Source organism: Lepidothrix coronata, unplaced genomic scaffold (assembly GCF_001604755.1).
Source record: "Lepidothrix coronata isolate B3197 unplaced genomic scaffold, Lepidothrix_coronata-1.0 Scaffold8, whole genome shotgun sequence".
Lineage (NCBI taxonomy): Eukaryota > Metazoa > Chordata > Aves > Passeriformes > Pipridae > Lepidothrix > Lepidothrix coronata.
Genome location: NW_016690188.1, coordinates 1,472,185 through 1,492,018, shown reverse-complemented (window position 1 = coordinate 1,492,018; position 19,834 = coordinate 1,472,185). Strand labels below are relative to the sequence as shown.

Below are 19,834 nucleotides of genomic sequence, written 5' to 3'. Positions count from 1 at the left end.
CCACTAGTCTCCTCATAAAAATACCTTTGTTAGTTCCTTGTGTACCACATTGACAAAGGTTAAAATGACTGAACCTCATGCCTTCATTCCACAGATTTCTTACAATTCCAACTCCAAACCGTAACATATAAAATTCTCTGATTAAGAGTAATATGTAAATGACACAAGCTAAATTCAAAATCCATGGAGAAAGGAAGTGGCAATTGAAAGGGATGGTTCAGTGCCTGTAGACAATCAAAATAAACTATAAAAAAATGAACAAAATAAAAGACTCAACTGAACCCAAGTCTCCGCAGGAAGGGCTCTGCGACATGAGCTGTAACGAATATTCTGCATATGTCTCCATTTTGTCAAATCTCATTAAAGGGGTTTCTTGCTTTATGTCAATTGAGCTGTCCAAAAATCATTCATCATTTTAGTGTAAAAAAAATCATGCAGTTATTTAAATAATATCATATTAATGTTAAAGTTCAGCTGTCATTTAATAGTATGGCTTAATCAGACATAGCATTTAGGAAAAATAGTTTTTTCGGGCTTTACTTGGCTTTCAGGTTGGCAGATTCAAATAAGGATTTATGGGTTTCTAAACCAATGTATTCTTTCCATGTTTATGCTTGAGGTACCCCAGCCTTTTTTGCAGCACCCTGTAGTCTGTTATTTTCAATAAAATAAAGTATCTCCTCATATTGTGTTTGAATACATTTGCAAGTAATTTGAAGAAGCTGAAACAAAAACATATGCTGTAACCTTTGACTTTGTTTTTTGTTTGGGAATCACAGTTAGGAGTCCTAGTTTATAAGTGTTCCATAAGCCAAATAAAAAATACGATCTTTCTGAAATATACTTGGGCTCTTCTTTCCAGAAAAAAGGATTTTGTAGTCGAACACCACGATGGCACATTTCTGTGTGTCAGGAAGTCATTGGATTTCCTTTTTCTTCAACAAAAATGCTGAGCTGAGTCACCCATCTAGATGAAAGGCAGGTTAGGATTTAAGCTCAGTTCAGGTAAAAGCAATGCCAAAAGCAATGCCAGCATAGAAGCAGCTTGCAGTAGATGATTCTCAGGATATTATTTGAAACCACATAATAGATAGACCTACAGTGAATTTAATTTGTTTGTGACTGTTGAGTAGTTGGGCATTATCCCAGGCTCAGCATCATCCCAATGTTGTTTAGCTACAAGAATAATCTTAAAATACAGACCCCAAGAAATCAGCATGAATTAGATAAATACAACTGTAAGAAATATAATTAGCACAGATTGGCAGTTGTGTCCTAATTTCTGCATACTTCAGTACAGACCACACAGTGTTTCACATAATTACTGGAACCAATAAAATAAGACACTGGAGGATCATTCTTCCCATCAATATTATACAGGAAAGGTAATGTTAAACTGAACATTACTCAGTGTAGTTGCTGTTCCCACAATATGTATTTGCTGATATGCTTGAAGTCATGTGCCAGGCTAACACCCTGTGCCTCAAATTAATGCCTAACTATTTCTAATTTTACTGTTTGGGAAAGGTAAAGCAGCCTCTCTTTTGAATCTTGACAAATATATTAAGAGATCAGGTATTTAGATAGCTAGAGGGCTAAATTACTGCTTTCATATAACCAAAATTCCCTGTCCATGTGTGTGCATTAAACGTTCTGGAGACAGGGAATAAAAGCAGAGACAGGTTTTGTAGGTTGCCATAGTTCACAAAGGAAATCAGTGTCATGATAGGGATAGCTTACCCTTCCTATCCCAGTTTGCTGCTCTAGCAGTTTAAGGTATTTAGCTTTATGTATTGGAATTTGTTGTCTCCCAGTATATTAGGTATGTGGGCAAGAGTATTTTTCTAATAAATGTTTTTAAATATTCTTACATTGAAATGACCTGTACATTCATTATATTTTATTTTTTTTTCTGGTAGAATCTACTTAGATTCTGCTAACCTAGTATATTCCTCTTAGAGCATTGCATTACTACGATAAGGGGGAATGGCTTCAAACTAAAAGAGAGCAGATTTAGATTAGAAATTAGGAAGAAAATAGTGAGTGTGATGTGGCACTGGAATAGGTCATCTCAGCTCTCTGTCCCTTGACCTCTACACCAATGTGAATTGAGGAGTGCAGAGTGTGCTAGAAAGAAGCAGAAAAGAATGTGTTCTGGAAGATCTTCAGTCTTTTGCCCATATCCTAAGCCAATAGCCTAGAAAAGCTTTTAAGAAAAGAATTTGGAAAGTCTCCAAGCCACACACGGCCCAGTGGGAAACAAACAAACCCAAAAGTAACCAGATAAAAATTTTAGTAGATTTGAATCTTTATTCAATTGGCAGATAAGTTCTATCTACCCCCCTTCAAACTGTGGGGAAAAAATACTTTAGAAAAACAGCTGCTACTCTCCAGGTCAATGTTTTACCCAGTCTGGTTTACCAGGAAATTTTTATGCCAATAATTCCCTTTTAATCTTCAGATTTCAATCTTCTGAATTGTTATCAGTGATGCTTTGAGAAGCTTATGAACACATCTGCTCTTATAAAAGAGACTTTTAAAGTTTGATTTCCATAAGGACAGAGACACTACCTCTAGAAATGAAGCAGTAAGTGTTCAGCTCTCAGGTAGTAAGTTATGTGACTTGCCAACAGATGCATGACCAATGTGACTACAATCAGAAATGGAATGCCTGCCCCTGTGCTAGTTGAGGTCAAGCTTCTTCACTCTTATTTCCAGGAAAACTGAGAGTTCTGCTTCTTGAATCACTTCTAGTGAAACTTCCTTCTACTTTTGAGCTCCAGGAGAGTCCAGACCTTACAGTTATTTTTCGACATTTTAGAGAATCGTAGGATAATTTAGGTTGGAAGGGACCTCTAGAGGTTGTCTGGTGCAACCTCCTGCTCAAGCAAGTCTCATTAGAGCAGGTTACTCAGAGTCTTCTTCAGTCAAGTTTCAAACACATCCAAGGTTGGAGGTACTAATGCCTCTCTGGGCAGTTGAAATAGGCAATTTCTCCAGGTATCTAAGTGAATTTTCCCAGCATCCAGCTGGTGTCCCTTGCCTCTGGTCCTAAGCAGAAGTGATTTAAAACATGTTTTTTAGAATTGGCCTTCAGAGTTTGGGCCTGGATTGCAGTCATTTCTAATAGTTCTCAAACAGCTTCAGCAGTGGTGAAGTTGTGGTCATTAGGCTGAGGAGACAGTGTAGGGCAGTTCTTTAAAGAGGGTGTGGGATGCTCAACCTCCACCCACTGACCTGGTAGGATCTATTCAGCAGTGTATGCACAGGACTCTTTTATTTGTTTTCTCACACTACTAGAGATGTAAAAAGTTAGTGATGTCTGTTCTGCCTTCTTGTTTGACTAGAAAGCCCACATTTCCATATGTTGAAGAACAGCAGCAGAGATACTCATGTCCGTGTTGACACAAACCAAAACAGTGTTACCACTGCCATTTCCCTCTATTTCCCTACCAATCTCTGTTTCCATCTCCAAAATTCCATAACAAAAAAAGGTTTTCTTCTGAGCTAAAGCTTGTCTCAGTATCAGTCACACTAGGTCATGACTGTCGGGTCTCTGCAGTTTTCTGAAGGCAGGTCTTTGTATCACTGATCCAGGGTGAGGTTTAACATACACTTAGATTTGCCTTGTTTTCATGCTAATAGAGGAGTTCCTCTTTGCTGCAGGAACTTTACATATTTGGTCTCAAACCAAAAGAAGTGTGAGTAGAAATTGTTTCAGCAATTTTTTTGGTACATATATTTCTACTTTTACTTCAGGATGTGTTTCTGCACTGCAAAATGATTGAAACAGTAAATCCTCTAGCAGCGTCTGCTCCATGTTGAATATTTACAGCTGCAGCTGTTTACTTCAGTAATTTAGACCTTGATTCAGGAACATATTTAAGCATATGGTTAACTTAAACCAGAGGAGCAATTCCCTTAGCTGAAGGGAGGCTGAATAAGGGGGGAGTGAGTGGCAGAATGATTCCAGGTCATCTCTTGGGGCAACATAGCTTTTATTGTGCTCCTTGCAAATCATGTCCTTAATATTTCTGTTGTTAACTGGAAACCATAAAACACACATAGGGTATTTTAATGCTTGTTACTGTCAGTATAATAACTTTCTTTTAAATTTTCCTGACTTTTAAACATTTAATACAGTAACATGATTCTTACACTATTGTACATGTTTGTATTTTATTATGCAACTAACCTTTATCAATTATGAACTGTTGAATCTTTTCAGAAAGAAACTGATAAGCTTTGTGGTGGTGTTAATCACAATATAGTCCTTGGACAAGGAACATACAGCTTGTTATCCCAGATCAAACCTTGGCATTAATTAGTACTAGTTGTTCCTCTCTTCATCTCTAACTTTAAAAAGAAACCTTGTTTCTTTATTGAAGTGATGGACAAAACATCTGGAAAACATAAATGTAGTGTCAGCAAAATTCCCAAGGGTGAGCATTCTTCATCATTAGGAGTCCAACCAAAAAAACAGGAAATGTGCCTCTAAGTCTGAACGGCAAATATTTTAAAATAGTATGGGACACCGTGTGTTCCCTGTTCTTAGTTCAGGTATGGCATGATCTGATGCATGTAAGATGCATTTCTTATTTTTAATAATTGAGAGCCATTTTATAAACCTTGTTTATCTTTCTTGGACAGTGTTATGAGTGTTATTTCCAAAATGCTTTTGAAAAATCTTAATCTACTTTCATTCAATGTTAGAAATATTGTTCAGTTCATGCACCATGGAAGGTGCAGAAGTCTTTTGAGCTGCTGTATAACCACTATAGCCGCAGCATCAGTGTACACAGAGAGTTCCATGTCATGGGTGCTGAATGCCTTACAGAATGGGACCAATTTCAACATTGCCACATGTAGCTGGGATTAGTGTAATGTCAGCTTAGCCTTTGCAAACCTTCATCTCTAACAACCTCATTGATACAGAGTTAAGTTTTCTTCAAACCTGAAAAGAAAGGAGCATCATGATTGATCTTTACATCTAATAACTTAAATGCATGGCATAAAATAAGTCAGTGTTTTAATCTCCTTGTGCCCAGGCAGCCTTAGAAGGGTATGTCCCTCATTTGTTGAGATAGAAGCATTTATGCCATAGCATTGTTTTATTTTTCAGATTGTTGGAAAGCTTTATCCACATGTCAAGCTGCCTATACTAGGTCTATTATGAGCAGGGTTCTCAGCATTCTTCAGACAATATTTCTAATTCTCTTTTTCCATTCCTTTTTGAAATGTACAATGGCCTTTGTTCTGTCCTCTCCTTTCCCTCTTTTCTATCATCTGGAATTACTATCTCATTTGCCCCCCCTTCTATCACTTGTATCCAGCTGAACAGCTGGAAAGAACATTATCTAAAGCGCAGTTGTGTTTCTGCAGGAAAGCAGGATCCCAGTGGATAATTATCCTAGCTAGTCCTAGACTGCAAATACCAAGAATGTAAAGCATCGTAATAGGTTAAGTATCATGTAACCCTTTGTGATTGTTTTCTGTACTGAGATATGTTGACTACCATTGAGCAGTTAGAGCCTAAAATGGTTCATAGTGAAATGAGTGAAACAAAAGGCATTTCATAGTCAGCATTGTCATGTCTGAACCACAATAGGTGTCCCATGACGTGCTTTCATGAGAAGGCATGTCTTGTATCAGCATAGTCAGTGCGGTGCTTTACTGCAGTAGTTCAGGTAAGTTCCAGTTGGATGAGTTCTCTCTGACATGATATTGAGGAATGGTGAAGGTAGTAAAAATATTTTGAATGTGGTAGAATTGTTTGAAGCAGGGAACCTGTTAGCAAAAGCTGACATTGGTGATTGCTGAAATAATTGGAGACAACTCTTCAGAAATCAATTAAGTCAAACTCTTTAAGGCTAGTAGTTGATTAAGGATCATGTCCTTGACACCACTCACGCTGTAACTGTGGCAGAACAATATATATACGTCACATTTTGCACATACCTTTTACTATTGAGTGTTTAAGCCATAAATTCCTAAATGCAGCATATCACAGATATGCATGATATCTTGTCACTTCATTTTGATCCATAAGTTTACCAAAAGAAATAGAAAGTGGAAGTGATCTCAGGAAAGTTCATCCCTTTGCGTTAAAGCAGGATTGACTGACCCTGTTTCAGTCCTGACAGATATTTGTTTGGCCTGCTCTGCACTGCTCAACGTTCCTCATCTCTTCAATCAGATATTTCCAAGTTTTCCCTAATGTTTAGCCCAAATCCTTTTTCCTGGGTAGACAGAGAGCTTTTATGTGCTGGTGAATTTGGGGATGTTTCTGGTGATTTGTGCTGTGGAAAGAAATTTCTGCTGAACTTTTCAAGAATTACAGAACATAAATAATGGTGTACACAATTAAATTACAGTTTCTAGTTTTCATTAAGCCAAGCCTTTTGATGGGATTCAGGAATGTAAAAATGTAAGACTTTGATAGTGTTCTAATAGGCAAATCCTGGAAGCTCAGCTTCTCCAAACAGTAGCTTCATGTGTAGGTGTCACTGAGCTTTACAAATAGAGACACCAAAATTAAATCATTCCCTTAAGGTTACCATAAGACTAAAACTAGACTGTATACTAAAAGCAACATTTGAAACTCTAACAAAAACCACAAAGTACAGAGATTTAACTTTTTTTTGGTGGCACTTCTAAACATTTAAAGAAAAATACAGTAAGTGTGACGCACTAGCATTTTTGACAGAGCTAGTGATTGGAAATAAATGGAGAAATGCAAATTAACTTACCTAGTCTGCCATCATGTGTCTGCAGCATATTTGTTAATCTTTATCAGGTAAAGACCCTCTTTTGTGCATTCTGAGTATGATTTCCAGTGGCACTTGGCACTTTTGATTGAAATTTTCATCTTTTAATATAAGAAAAATTAATTTAGCTTTCCAGCACAATTCTGGTCACACACTAAGTACTTTATCTTTAAGAAAACAATGAAGCCACTATTTAAACTGATTTAAAACTGCCGTGATATCAGAATCTTGTCCTTATTAGGTCATCTTTTAGATTAGATCATTTTCAGTCTAGGTCATAGTAGCAGGTCAGGGTTTTGGCTGTGCTCAAGAGACATAAGAGATTAGGTGAGCAACATCTGGAAAAAGGAAAACTCAGGATTTACTGAGTACAATTTTTGTTCAAGTCAGTCAGTGAAGTTCTACCACAAAATCCAGGACCTGAAACTGCAAGTCATAGTTGTTTGAGTAGTTTGCTCATCCACAGCTCTAGTATTGAAAAAGGATCTCTTTTAGTTTGAGCAAAGTTTGGTTGGGGATGAGGTGGGGTGGTGGTGTTTTTATTGTTGTTGTTGTAGTTTTGCAAAGAAGGCCATAAATTTGGACTGTGAGAGATCAACAGCTAAGGAAAACAAGGATCACTCTGAGTTTGTTGCAGATAAATTAATGCTGCTGTGGGACAAGACCAAAATTGAGGAAGAATTTATGTCCCTGGGTAGCATGTAATATGTTGTATTGGACCTTTAAAACACTTTAGAAGAAATGTTCACACATCACTAACCTGCTGAGTATCTCTCTGAAGAATAACAAAGTCATGGATGAGAAACTTTGGCCATACAAAGAGAGATTGTTTAGTCTACTTGGTGATAGGAAGGATGAAAACTTGCTAATTTTGGCTGGCTCTTTAACTAGTGTGGAAGATCCAAACCATTCTATGATTTGAGCCTAATCAAGAAGGCAAAGAAAGGTCAATGTGGAAATTAAGCAAAAGGGGAAAGACAGAGAAAAACAATTTTGCCATAAACACTGGGATTTATGTTCTCTGCAACATTTGCGTAGCTCTAAAATAATTCATTGAAAATCATTAAAATTGTTTCAGAAATATCTAGAATAATATAAGCAAGGGCTAGACTCTTGCAGCCTGCTTGTTTCAGATAAACCTATACTTTCAGTTCTAATGCTCCTTCAGTCTTAGAATCGGGATTATAACCGAGATTTTAAAGTCATGTTTTAAAGTCAGTTTAGTAATTGGGTGGGGTTTTTTGAAGTCGTGAAAAATTAGCCAATGAATTTGAAGTCAGGAGCTACAATTTGTTAGAATTATAAATGGTATTAGTATTTTCCAGTTTAAAAACATAGCAGGAGATTTTTTCACTGACCTGTATACCTTCTGCAAATATTAACGTTTTTCCATGAATGTTAATGTGGCTTAGCATTCAGGATCTTACTATGTGGTATTTATTACCTAAGAACTCTTGTTTAGCTTGGAATATGCTGTATTAACCAGGATGTAACCCAGAAGTTTTTGTAATATTTGTGAGTTAGAGCAAAGTTTACATCTTGTCTTTTAATTTTAGATTTAGTAGATCTATGGATAGTTTAGGATTACAACGCTAATGGGTAATTTTTCTTCTTGAATAAAAATCACATCTTAAAATTATTTTTTCACTAGTTCCCTGCCTTCCTCCTGATAAAAATGTTCGTGCAAGCAAAAAAACCCCAGCACTGTTGTTTCTCTGACATGCTTATCATGGCCGCAAATAATGCATTTGAATAGGGAATTGCTGGAGAAACATGATTCTAAGTGTGCCTGGTCTTCCCAAGATGCTGGGAAGCATATGTTCTACTTTATCCATGCCAAGAAACTTCCTTGTTCCTTTCTGTCACCACTATATTTCTCAAATGCAGTTTGCAGTGTAAATGGCACACACGTGTTGATTGTGAAGGTAGCGTTCTTTCAGTACAGCCTTCAGCTAATTACTCTTAGTGGCAGTGGGGCTTTGTACCTCATTTGTGAACAGCTATTTATACTACTACACCAGTACAAAGCAATGTTTCACATTACCAGTTTACCAGACTATTACACCATTGTGTTTTAATCCACTGTAGGTGGGTGGAGAATATGAGCCATCTGTTTTATTTAATGATATAATCAGTAAACAATATATGCACTTTACACATTTGGTCATTAAAGATGCCCATATTGTTGGACCCTGTATTTACATTGTAAATTGGTGTATTCACACATCGGCTTGTTCTAGTGTAAAAGGCTTGCTGTGTTCATAAGCTGGTACAAAGCAAGCTCAGTAACTGCTCAAACCCAGTGCAGGTGGTTGAGCTAGTTGCCACACAGATCAAAAGTCAAACAACTGTGAATCTTCCTTTGAAAAGGCATTTAGAGAGACAAGGCTGGTCTTATCTTCACAAACAAGAAAGAGTTATAGATATACATCATGAAGTTATGAGAACAAAAGCGGGTTTCATAATCACTCAGCGTCAGAAAATCCAGTACTGCAGACTTTTGTGAAGATATCTTTGGAATATAAAGACCATCTTATTTTCCTGGACAAAATTTAGAGGAGTAAGTCTGAATTATTAAATATGAGAAGGTTCAGTCATTTCAAAACTTTGGAGACAAGAAGTTGCTTTCTCTCACAGTTGATTTAATTTCATTTCATTTTCAGCAATGCTTAAGCAGAATAAAACAGACAGCAACAGCAAAGCCCAATCTTAGTCAAGGGATAGAGGTGAATGGATGTATTTGTGCTAGAAACAAAGGAAATCAGTTGATATTTCAATTTCCCCAAAATATACTTGATGAGCACCAAAAAATAACTACCAAAATATATTAAAAATTAATTGATAAGTAAAATCCTGTTTGCTAGCACATTTGTCAAGAGGTGGAAGATCACATAATCCTGTATTAAAACAGTAATGTTCATTTTAGTGTTTTGCTTCACAACTTGGCCTAGAATTTAAGATCTTTACTGGAGGACTCAGTCTCGCTTCCCATTGTTTTTTATGAAGAAATAGAGTTGGGTTTATCACTAGGTGAAGGCCTGGCTGGCATTGACAGTAGACTGGGAAGGGAAAGGACTGGTGGAAGTGTTATGGCTGAGAGTGAGTTGGCAGGTCAGCAAGGCTGGAGGAGTCCTGAGTTTCACACACAGCTGCTCGTGAAGGCGGAGTTCTGTGAGCACCAGCTCCTCAGCCCAGTTTGAGGTCATCTTTTAAAGCAGCAATGTCAAGGTGAGGGCTTATTAATTTCTTGTTGTATGCTCTTGTATAAAAAACTAGCAGCAAATCATTAATACATAGGAGATCTTCATTTTGGTTTCTATTCCAACATAATGCAGATGTAATCAGAGGCATGAGGCATATACCCACTAACAAAGTCCATGTACTAAAGTGTGTTCACTTTCCATTACTCCTACAAACATAAGGAAATAGCTTTCTAAGCCTTTAAATCTATTTCAAAGGCAAGCCAATTATATTATTCCTTTTTTTTGATCTTGAGGTGGGAAGAAAGAAGATTTTTTTACTAGGACTTTTTTATGCTGGCATGAATTTTAGAGATAAAGTATTTTCAAGTGCATGAGCAAAGAGAAGAAAACATCTCATTTTACGAGCTATTATATATATTTCAAAATATACAGTATTTTCATGGTTAAAATATTAAAAATAATACAAAAGACTCAGCTATAACTGTCCCTTTTATAGTCTTTTCATAAGTATTTCATGTAAGTTGAATATTAAGTATTTGCATGTTTTCATGTGCTTCATGATGTGTTACCTTTTGATTTTGAGGTATTGTGTAACTAACTTATTTCTAATCTTATAAAGGTGATGAGATTTTTTTTTCCTATCCCAATACAGTAAAAACAATCAAATTTGGCTACTGATATTTTGTTCTTAGCTTTGTCCTGGGCATAGCTTGGGTAACTGTGGACACATCTGTTTCTGTGCATCTCTAAAATGAGGATAATGTTCCATATCACAGCAAAGCATTCCAAGAGCAAGTGCCCTTAATTAATCTGTGCATGGCCCTCACATGACCTGATGAGAGTTGGTGAATGATGGACTAACTGCTAGCAGTGCCCATCCTGATTTGGAGTCATGGCTTAAATAGGTTTAAAAGCGGGGGAAAGAGAAGGATGGGAAGAATTTAGACTAGAGGGGTGTGGAGTATCTGATTTCCCATAATAGTCCATTACCGAGTGTGTGCTTCATCTCCTTAACTATTGAACATAGATATGAGAAAGAGGAGGTATCAATTCTTTGTTATCTTCTTCAGATAATATTATTTTGAGGGCTACAGGTGACAGGCTCTTTTGCTGGGTGACATTTTTGGTGTGTTGCAGACAGAAAAGACTATTTGTGTTGGTTCAACAAATAGAATTAATGCATCCCTGGAGACATAATGATGAAGTATGTATATATATGTAGAAAAGCAGTAGTCTTAAATCTGATGTGCTAGCCCAGGCAACTACTTCTTCCTTATCAATCTCTCCTTACTGCTTCTGTCAGAAATGATATTCTTATAGCTTTCTGTGGACTGCAATGTATTATTGCTGGCTGCTGTCAACTTGCAATCAATCAGTACTTTACAAATGTTTGTTAAGTACTCTAGGATTTCTCAAAGAAGAAATTTATCCTTACAAATGCAATGTTTTATGACTTACTGTCACAAAGTAAGCTGCTGTTTCCTCATTCAAGGAAGGTGTGGAGATGTGTAGTCTCAGGGGTAAAGGTAGAAAGTTACTTCCTCTGGCCAAAATTACCTTTGTCACCATCACCTCTCACCTATGGAAAAATAAAAAGAAACGTAGTCTGTTACAAAACATGGATGAGTAAAGCTGTAGAGATAATGGAGGAATGCATAAAAATTCTATCTCATGTATATTAACTTGATGACCAAAAACATACTAGTGAGCCTTTGAAATTCCAATAATTTGGTGTTCAATTTCTAATTAAGGAGAAAGCGTGGATTTCAATAGCTTTTTTTTGAAACATCCACTGACATGATGCTGGTCTTAGCTGTAAAGTTAGAAGAAAATTTGTTAGACAATTTGTGTGGCAGGCACATCTTGAAAGCTGGAATAGAATGAAGTTTGAATGTGACAGCTGGTGATGATGCTGTAAGAGCACCCTCTTCATGAAGCGTATTCTTTATGGAACATCTCATGTGCTGGTGCACTTGGTTGGTCATATTTTAACGGTCATCTTTAATTATTGACGATTTATTAAAGCTCTACCAGCAAGGAGTGAGAGAATTAAGCTCCCACATGCCAGTTCCATCAGATGATTCCTCTTTGAGGAATCAAAGTGATCAAAAGAGATGAACCATTTGTAATTCTTCAAACAGGGATTGCTCACAAGTAGCTTTTTCTTGGTAAATTCCCAGTGTGGTCTTTGGAGTAAGATGGAATATTTGGATTTATACAATACTCATGTATTATGTTAAGCATGTTGCAATATTGTTTTAGAAGAAACTACACAAACAAAATTAGTAGTGTTCCAGATCCTTTGCACTCAACTAAGCAGATAGGGACCTCATGTCAGAGATGTCCGCTGTAAATGGACAACACAGTTGGCGTAGTGAATGTTGCATGAACCCAAAGAACAGGCAGTGCTGCAAAAATGCTATCACACTCTTTTTCAGGCAGTGATTTTTGTAAACTTATAATTCTGTTCTTTGAAATCAGTGGAAAACCTTGTGCCCAAGTGCTTGTTCTCTGAATCTGAGAAGAGGAGCAGATGCTCAAGATACCAGAGAAAAGCTGTTTTATAAATGTAGAGACAAGCTTACAGTAGAGTTTCTCTTTTGTTGTCTTGCTCTACTGACCCAATTAAATACAGGTTTAATAGGAAAATACTGTTGTGACTGTGCTGGATAATAGAGTTTGGTTGGGAGGGCTAATAAACCTGGCCCTAAACTATTGAGTTCTGAGACTGACTTCAGTTTAAGATCTACTGCACCCTGCTTTCTTTGATCCAAAACCTGAGAATATGTAATTGTCATTTAGAGGAATGAACTTCTTTGTGAGGAGGAAGCCAAGAAGTGGCCCCAGAGAATGCCTACCCCCATGGAAAGCCACCACCCCCTGATTTGATGGCTTCCATGCTATTGCATCTTTCAAGGGGGCCTCTTTGTCCTGCATTGTTACTCATTTGGCTCTTCTTTTCTTTCAGTCTTAATTGTCATTAGCATAGGGCTTTTTTTCATAAAGTCATCTGGGGAATAGTAGTTTATTGCATATTGTTGTGTTTGTCTAAAGACAATTGCACAAGCTTGAAACCTAATCCTTATAATCTCTCCTACTAGGGAGAGCTTGAGATAAATACCACTGTATGCTTGGTGGGAGTGGGTCTCGACTTTTTGATCATCCATGTCTAAATGTTGAGTAATACTTAAGGGAAAATGTTCTCAAAACATTCCTTAGATGATTATTAGATTATATTTTATGTTTGATAAAAACTGGAAAATTGTGTAAATATTTGCTTAACATCCCACCCCTTAAGCAATTTATTTCTTTTCTGGCCTTCAACCCTCTTGCTCAGGGAAATGAGATCAGTCACTTTCTGTTTATATTCAGTTTCACTTTGCAGTTTTCGTGATAATGTAGTGCAATTCCCCACTGCAGGGGCATATTTAAATAATAAATGGGCAATAAAGAGGAGGAAAAGGAAATATTTTTTTTTAATATTTTAGTGTCTTCCCACCTTTTAAAAGTAAACAAGTGCTATAATTATACTGCTTGCATATGATGTATATGCATATTGTAACTCCTGTTACAATAAATTTGAAAAATAATCCAGACCTGCTCTTCTATAAATTGTCACGTAGTAGGTAGGACCAGTTTATACATATTATGTTCCAGTGGCTACTAGAACAGCCTTTGGCAGAAGTGAACACCTGTGATATCTTGTTCTTAAAGAGGAAATCGCTTTTGTGTCTTGAATACTACGTCGTGGTTCAAGTTTTCTGGAAAGTGCCAACTTTTTCACATAGACAACAGTCAATAGGTCAACTGTTGGGCTGTTTTCTCTCATCTGAATTTTTTGTTTTGGATCAATATAGGGTGTGGGTCTCAATACCACAGACATCAGAATGAATGCTGGGTCATGATTAGAGCTTGACTAGATGGGAGGAGAGGTTTAGAGTAATAACACTGTGTAGGGAAAAAGAACCATCAAAGTCAGTAAACTGATCTAAAAGATTGAGGACATGTCTCTGCACCAATCAGCAGTTGAAGCATTTCTGTCATACAGTGCAAAATGGCTGCTTTAGATGCAAGAAGTCCTGGAGTTTCTCTTGAGTCTTCTTTCTCTCCCACCATATTTTTGCAATTAAATACTGGATGAAAATTATCTTTCCTTTCCTTTTGTTTTTTGTTTTGTTTTATATGCGTTACTTTTTCCTTAATGTGTAGCAGCTGATTTTTCCTCTGCTGGCTCACTTGGGCACAGAGACAAACCTCCTTTCAAGGAACAGAGTTCCAACATTGTTGTTGATTATTTTAATGGGAAGCCATCTGTGTGGTAAGGCAGGCTCTCCAGCTACTTCATGAAGGGAAAAACCAAGATGCAAGTATTTTAGCCAAAGGTAAAAACCTTTCCTTCTATGGTCTGGATGGACTCACAAAGAGAGTAGACATGAAGGTATATGTCTTCTCACCAAAGTCACAAAGACCTGATTTTCAAGAGCAGACAACCTGTGACAGTCCCTTGGGAACACAACTGGCCTTCTTCACAGTGTGACCCATTCTTGATGCTTCCCACAAAGTTGCAGTTGAGATCTGCTGCTCCTTTGTAGGACAAAGGGCAAGTTTGCTTTCCAAGAGCTCTTTGTCCTTCCTTTTTCTGTCTTACCCCATCTTATTTACCCAAAGACTGAGTTGCATTTCTTGCAGGAATCTCGTGCTTCTTCTCCATCCCCTTCTGTGGTTTTCATAGCTTGTCGATTAGAGGTAGTTTTGACATCTTTTGACAAACACATTCACTTAGAATCATAGTGTGGTTGCTCGGTAAAAAAAGGCAGCATTTCTTTTTTTCTTTCCTCTCTATGAGCTGGAGACATAATGTGTAAAAGCTTGGTATAAGCTCACAATAGCACTTTGTCCTCTTTCACATCGTTTGCCAAGTAACTACTGTTGTGGCAACAGCTGTAACCAAGCATGGTGTCAGCTCGTTTTGCCATAACATGACTGGGTGTCAATAATTTTAATATAATGTGAAACACACTCCCAGGCAGTGCAATGAGGCATCTGATTATTAAATTCCTTGAAATGTCATCTGGATCTTTTTTTTTTTTTTTTGCATCAATTCAGGTCTCAGAACTGGACAGTGTTGTGATTAAAAGAAAAAGAACACAAAATTCTCTCATTATAGTAAACATTTCCAAGAAAACTCTAACCCTGAAGCAGACAGCTCTGCTCTGCTTACATAGACAGCATCAGCAAAGGCTCTGTGAAGGCTGTAAGGGGTGGAGGTTATAATTGTGGCTCCCAGTTGTTTGCTGCTCTTTACTGTAGCACTTTCTCTAGTGACAATAAATGCTATTTATTTTTAGGCTTCTTTTTCTGAACTACTAATAAAAAGTGAGAGGTAGGAACCTGCTGAAGCATTTGTTTTTCATACATTGTTTACATTGTGCTCCAAAGCATGATATTCAGTGTTATTATTAATGATTGAAACGTTAGCATTTGATTGTGTAAAGCAATTAAAAAGCTCGACATTGCTGCTTCTTGGGCTGAGTCCATTAATACAGCAAGCATTAGTAAGAAATATATCGAAGAAGTCGAACAAGGTCATAAATGTTCTGCGTGCAAAGAGCACCTAATGCTTTTTTTCCAAGCCTTTAAGAAGTAGTTAAAAAAAACAAACACCAAACAAAACCTTGTGAGATGAATAGATAAAAGGCTTTCTTGGTTTAGTTATGTCAGTTTGGCTTTTTCCTGTAATTGCTGGGGTTGTTTTGTTCCTAAAGAGGGAACGGATGCCAAGCTGAAGAGGTAATTTCTGAGCAGTGTTTCAAGGTATTGTGAAAGTTCTCAACTTTTCTGTAATAAGAAAAATAACGTTTCTCTAATGATGTCTGTTTGTTGCATATTGTTCTTCTGTGTGCAGTTCAGTGCAGCTGGCAGCAAGTACTTGGGAGAAACTCAGGGCTGAGGAAACAGCGTAGGGGAATCTGAGTAGCCCCGAGTAACTGCAGGCTGTGCACGCTGATTCCTCTGGGTGCTGTCAAGGAGTCCTTGCCTTACGTCACTGTGGATGAAATCGAAAGAGATCATTTGCATTTGATCCCAGGTGTCTTTACATTTGAATCCAAACAGGAAAAAGCTCCTGGCAGCTTGAAGCTGGGTTGGAGGTGTTGATACTCCAAACATGTCCGGATGTCACTCTCCTTGCATCAGATGGGCTGGCTGTGGGGCTTACTTTCCTTTAGTAATCTTAGCTTGCACAATGAAAGGTTCAGGTTTTTCTGACCTGTAAAGAGTTATAGCACAGCTCAGTAGTTGTAAAGTATCATTATGTGCTCAGAAGTAAAGAAATTTTTACTGGGGAGGAGCTCAAATCAAAACCCTAAATGTGGATATTTCAAAACTTAGAATCTGTATCTACATCTGAGTTCTGCAGGTTACATGTGCCAGTAGTGCATTAAACCAGTGTATGACATGGAAATTTCCCTAAAACTTATAGTATTCCAGTTGCAGTTACAACTACTTTCTGTGGGCTCTGCTAGACAGTTTCCAAGAGAAAATTTTGTTTAATTTAGTATCAAGCCAAATCCACTGTACATCTTCAAGCCTCTACTTAACTGTTTGAACGTGTGCAGAACAGAAGCAGCATAGGCAGAAATGATGTGACGTTTTCCAAATTGTCTTCTGTGACCCTTACCTTGGAAAAAATACTGACCTGAAGAAGGAGAAGCAAGTTCTCTCTCTACATCCATACAGGTTTTACCTTCTCTAGTGATGCTACAGTCATGGCATTTTAAAAGGGTAGGGTTGTTTTCAGTCCAAAAGCAAGTTGATTCTTCACACGTGGTTGACACTACCATTTAGGCTGAGGAGGGTAAATTTTAGTACAAACCACAGGAAATGGCTTGGAGAGGTAGATATTAAGAAAGTACTGTACTGCTGCTTTAGAAGTAAAATGAAACACTTTAGGCTCCATTTTCCTATACAATGTTGAAAGCCATTGTTTTGATAATCTTTTTTGTAAAAAAATATTGCAACTATTGAAAACAAATGTGCTTCAAAATATATGGTTGTTTTTATAATCTCAAACCAAGACAAGTCACATGAAAATCGTCTTCTCATGGAGGGCAGACTGAGGTTTTGTGAAATAGCATTTCTTTCTTCCTTCTTCTGTCCCCTCTCCCCCTGGTTTTGTAGTGATTATGTCCCCTTAAAAGTACGGCTTTCTGTGTGAGCTTTGAGAGTGAAAATTGTTTGACATTTTGCTTATGGAAGAATCTGCTTTAGCAGATGCAGCAATAGGAACAGAAATAGCACTTTCAAAGCTGATGGGCTGTATTCACTTTGGTATGTAGAGAATGGCAACAAGTAGTCATTAGGATTGAAAGAATTCTGTTCTTTCTCTGTCTCTCTGCCCCTGTTGCAAGATGAGCAAGGGCTGACCTGAACTTCTGTTTGTTTGTTCTGCTGTGGGGTTAAAGATTCACGTTCCCCCCCGAATGTTTTATTCTCCTTTTGTAAGGGGAGGGGGAACTCAACTTTTGTGAAGGCAAAAGAAAAATCCTGTCCTGATATAAGAAACAGCTGAACAAGACCTAAGGCGATAGATTGGTTTTTTTCCAGTTTTCCACCTGTAAAGAAATACAGTATTTTTAGGGCAAGGGATGACTGTAGAAAGCAACAATTGAACAAATAATTGCTTTAAGGCCAGTACTAGAAGCACTTGCCAGTATCGTAATGTCAGTTGGAGGTGTGATTTTTGGCTGTATGTGTGTAGTGGCAAAAGCTCTAGTGTAGACATGGTTGTACCAGGAAAAAAAAAATAGCTTTGGCCAGCATATTCTATTTTGCTTGAGGAGGGCATAAGCTTTAACAATAAAAGTACTTTTTTTCAGCTGGTAAGTTGCAACTCCAGTAGAAACTCATGCCAAAGTAGTTATACTTTTGTAGTGGCAAACCTTTTTGATAGACTAGACTTCCGAGTCTGCTGTCCTAACATTAGCAACTGTGCTCCTGTTATTGTTAATTTTAACAGCAGCAACATCTGAAGGTGATTTGAGTGCCTTAGTAGCGTAGTAATGATCTTGAATTTACAGATCTGCATTTCATTTACTCCCCATGCTTAGGAGAATTGCAAACAGAGTTACACCGGACTCCAGCTTTTGCATTTCTTTGCAATTCTTAAGTATTACTCCAGTGAAAAAGCCTGTGTGCTTTACAGCAGTCTAAAAGCTGAAAAATGAGATTGTATTTGGATTTATTTTCTGATTTATTACACAATGGTTTATAGTGAAACATTCTTCTAGGTATAACATAATCTTCATAACTAGGTTTTGCAGATTTCTGTAACAATTCTTTTCTTGAATATACTGGGATTACGGAGGAGATGCAGTCATGACCTCATGGGACTATGTAGTCTTACGTCTGATGCCACAGGCCTTTCACGTGAACTTTCCTTCTATTTTATTCACATATTAGGATGAGAAAGAAGTCCTTTTTCCTAATACTGAAGCACATTGCATCAGCCAATTTCAATACATGAAATCAGAAGAGTTAAATATTCATTCCAGGCCCCAGTTTCATGTCACAAGAACGTTTCAGCTATTGTGCGATCCCTCCAGAGTGCCCTCACTAGGAGAGCAAAAATGATACTGTTCTCAATGCTGTTATGGAGGTGACACTTGGGGATGTTGTGTAGTCTGCCCTCAGTGATCAATACTCTGCTTATCTTCCACTGGTGTCTCATGCCAACAGACTGCTATAAGCAAATAACAACTTTGAACCTTGGTTGCTAGATTTTTTGTTCAGGCTAATACTTTGTTGTTAAGATATGGTAAAAGCGAATGTTACAGTTATTTGGATTTGGTTTTTGTTATTTTTGCTTTAAATTACCTCTGACTCCCTTGGCTGTAAAATTCGGCCAGTCCTGAATGCTTTTGGAAATCCCACTCTTCAGTTTGTTGGTTTTGGTTTTGTTGTTTTTTATGTCCAGTGTAGGACTCAGTAATATGTACTGGCATAGCATCTCACTGGAGCAGAACGATGATCTGTTGTGCTAATTGCTGACATCACAGACCACAGACAGTAATCTTGATCTTGGGGGCAAAACCCCACCCCTAAACACTAGATTAGGACCTATTAAAAAGCATAGTTTCTGTGAGTCTGGTACTGTAAGAAAACTAAGCATGTCAAGTATTAGAACGTTTTTGTTTTCTAAGGTTATGGTCTTCATAGTTTTATAAAAAAAAGAAGGAAAAAGAAATGTTGCAGAAGGTTGGTGTTTAGTAATAGGCACACACATCAGAATACAGAAATACTGTATTTTCAGTATTTCTGGTCTTTCAGCCTCACAGGTTATCTTTTTCTAGGCTTTAGAAGCATCAGCAAGTTAAAATCAATAGGATTTTAGAATATTTGGACTTTCTGGCATTTTTTCTTTGTTGCTCTGTGACTTGGACAACAAACATTGTGAACTGAGTAGCCTCAGTTTGTTAATCTCTCCCTTGGGTGCATCCTTTCTTAGTTCAGCAAAAACACAAACAAAAAAATCTGCTGCATGTGGTCAGTCAGTGTTCAGTTTGCTTGGGCTCATGTGTCTTGTTGAAACCAGAATATTTTGTCTCCAAGACAAGCCCAGCCCCTTATTCTCCGTAAGAATTCTCAGTTTTCATTCTGGATTTTAGCTGTTAACTCCTTTGTCATTCCAGCTTCAAAAAATCAACCAAAAAAAGTCATAGTATATTTAAAGGAAATATGTGTGTTTAATGTTTTGCTTATTCCAATAGCTGAACTGCATTTCTTCAAATACAAAAACACCCCAAACAAACAAAAAACCCCTAAGCATGTAGAAGATCACCTGGCCAAAATGGAAACAGAGAAATT

General features: G+C 37.4%; 1 protein-coding gene across 4 annotated transcripts in view; it reads left to right on the top strand.

Annotated features, from left to right (window-relative positions):
• The window catches only part of VTI1A (vesicle transport through interaction with t-SNAREs 1A), a 273,601-nt gene that overhangs the window by 166,050 nt on the left and 87,717 nt on the right, over positions 1-19,834 (top strand). The window lies entirely within an intron of this gene.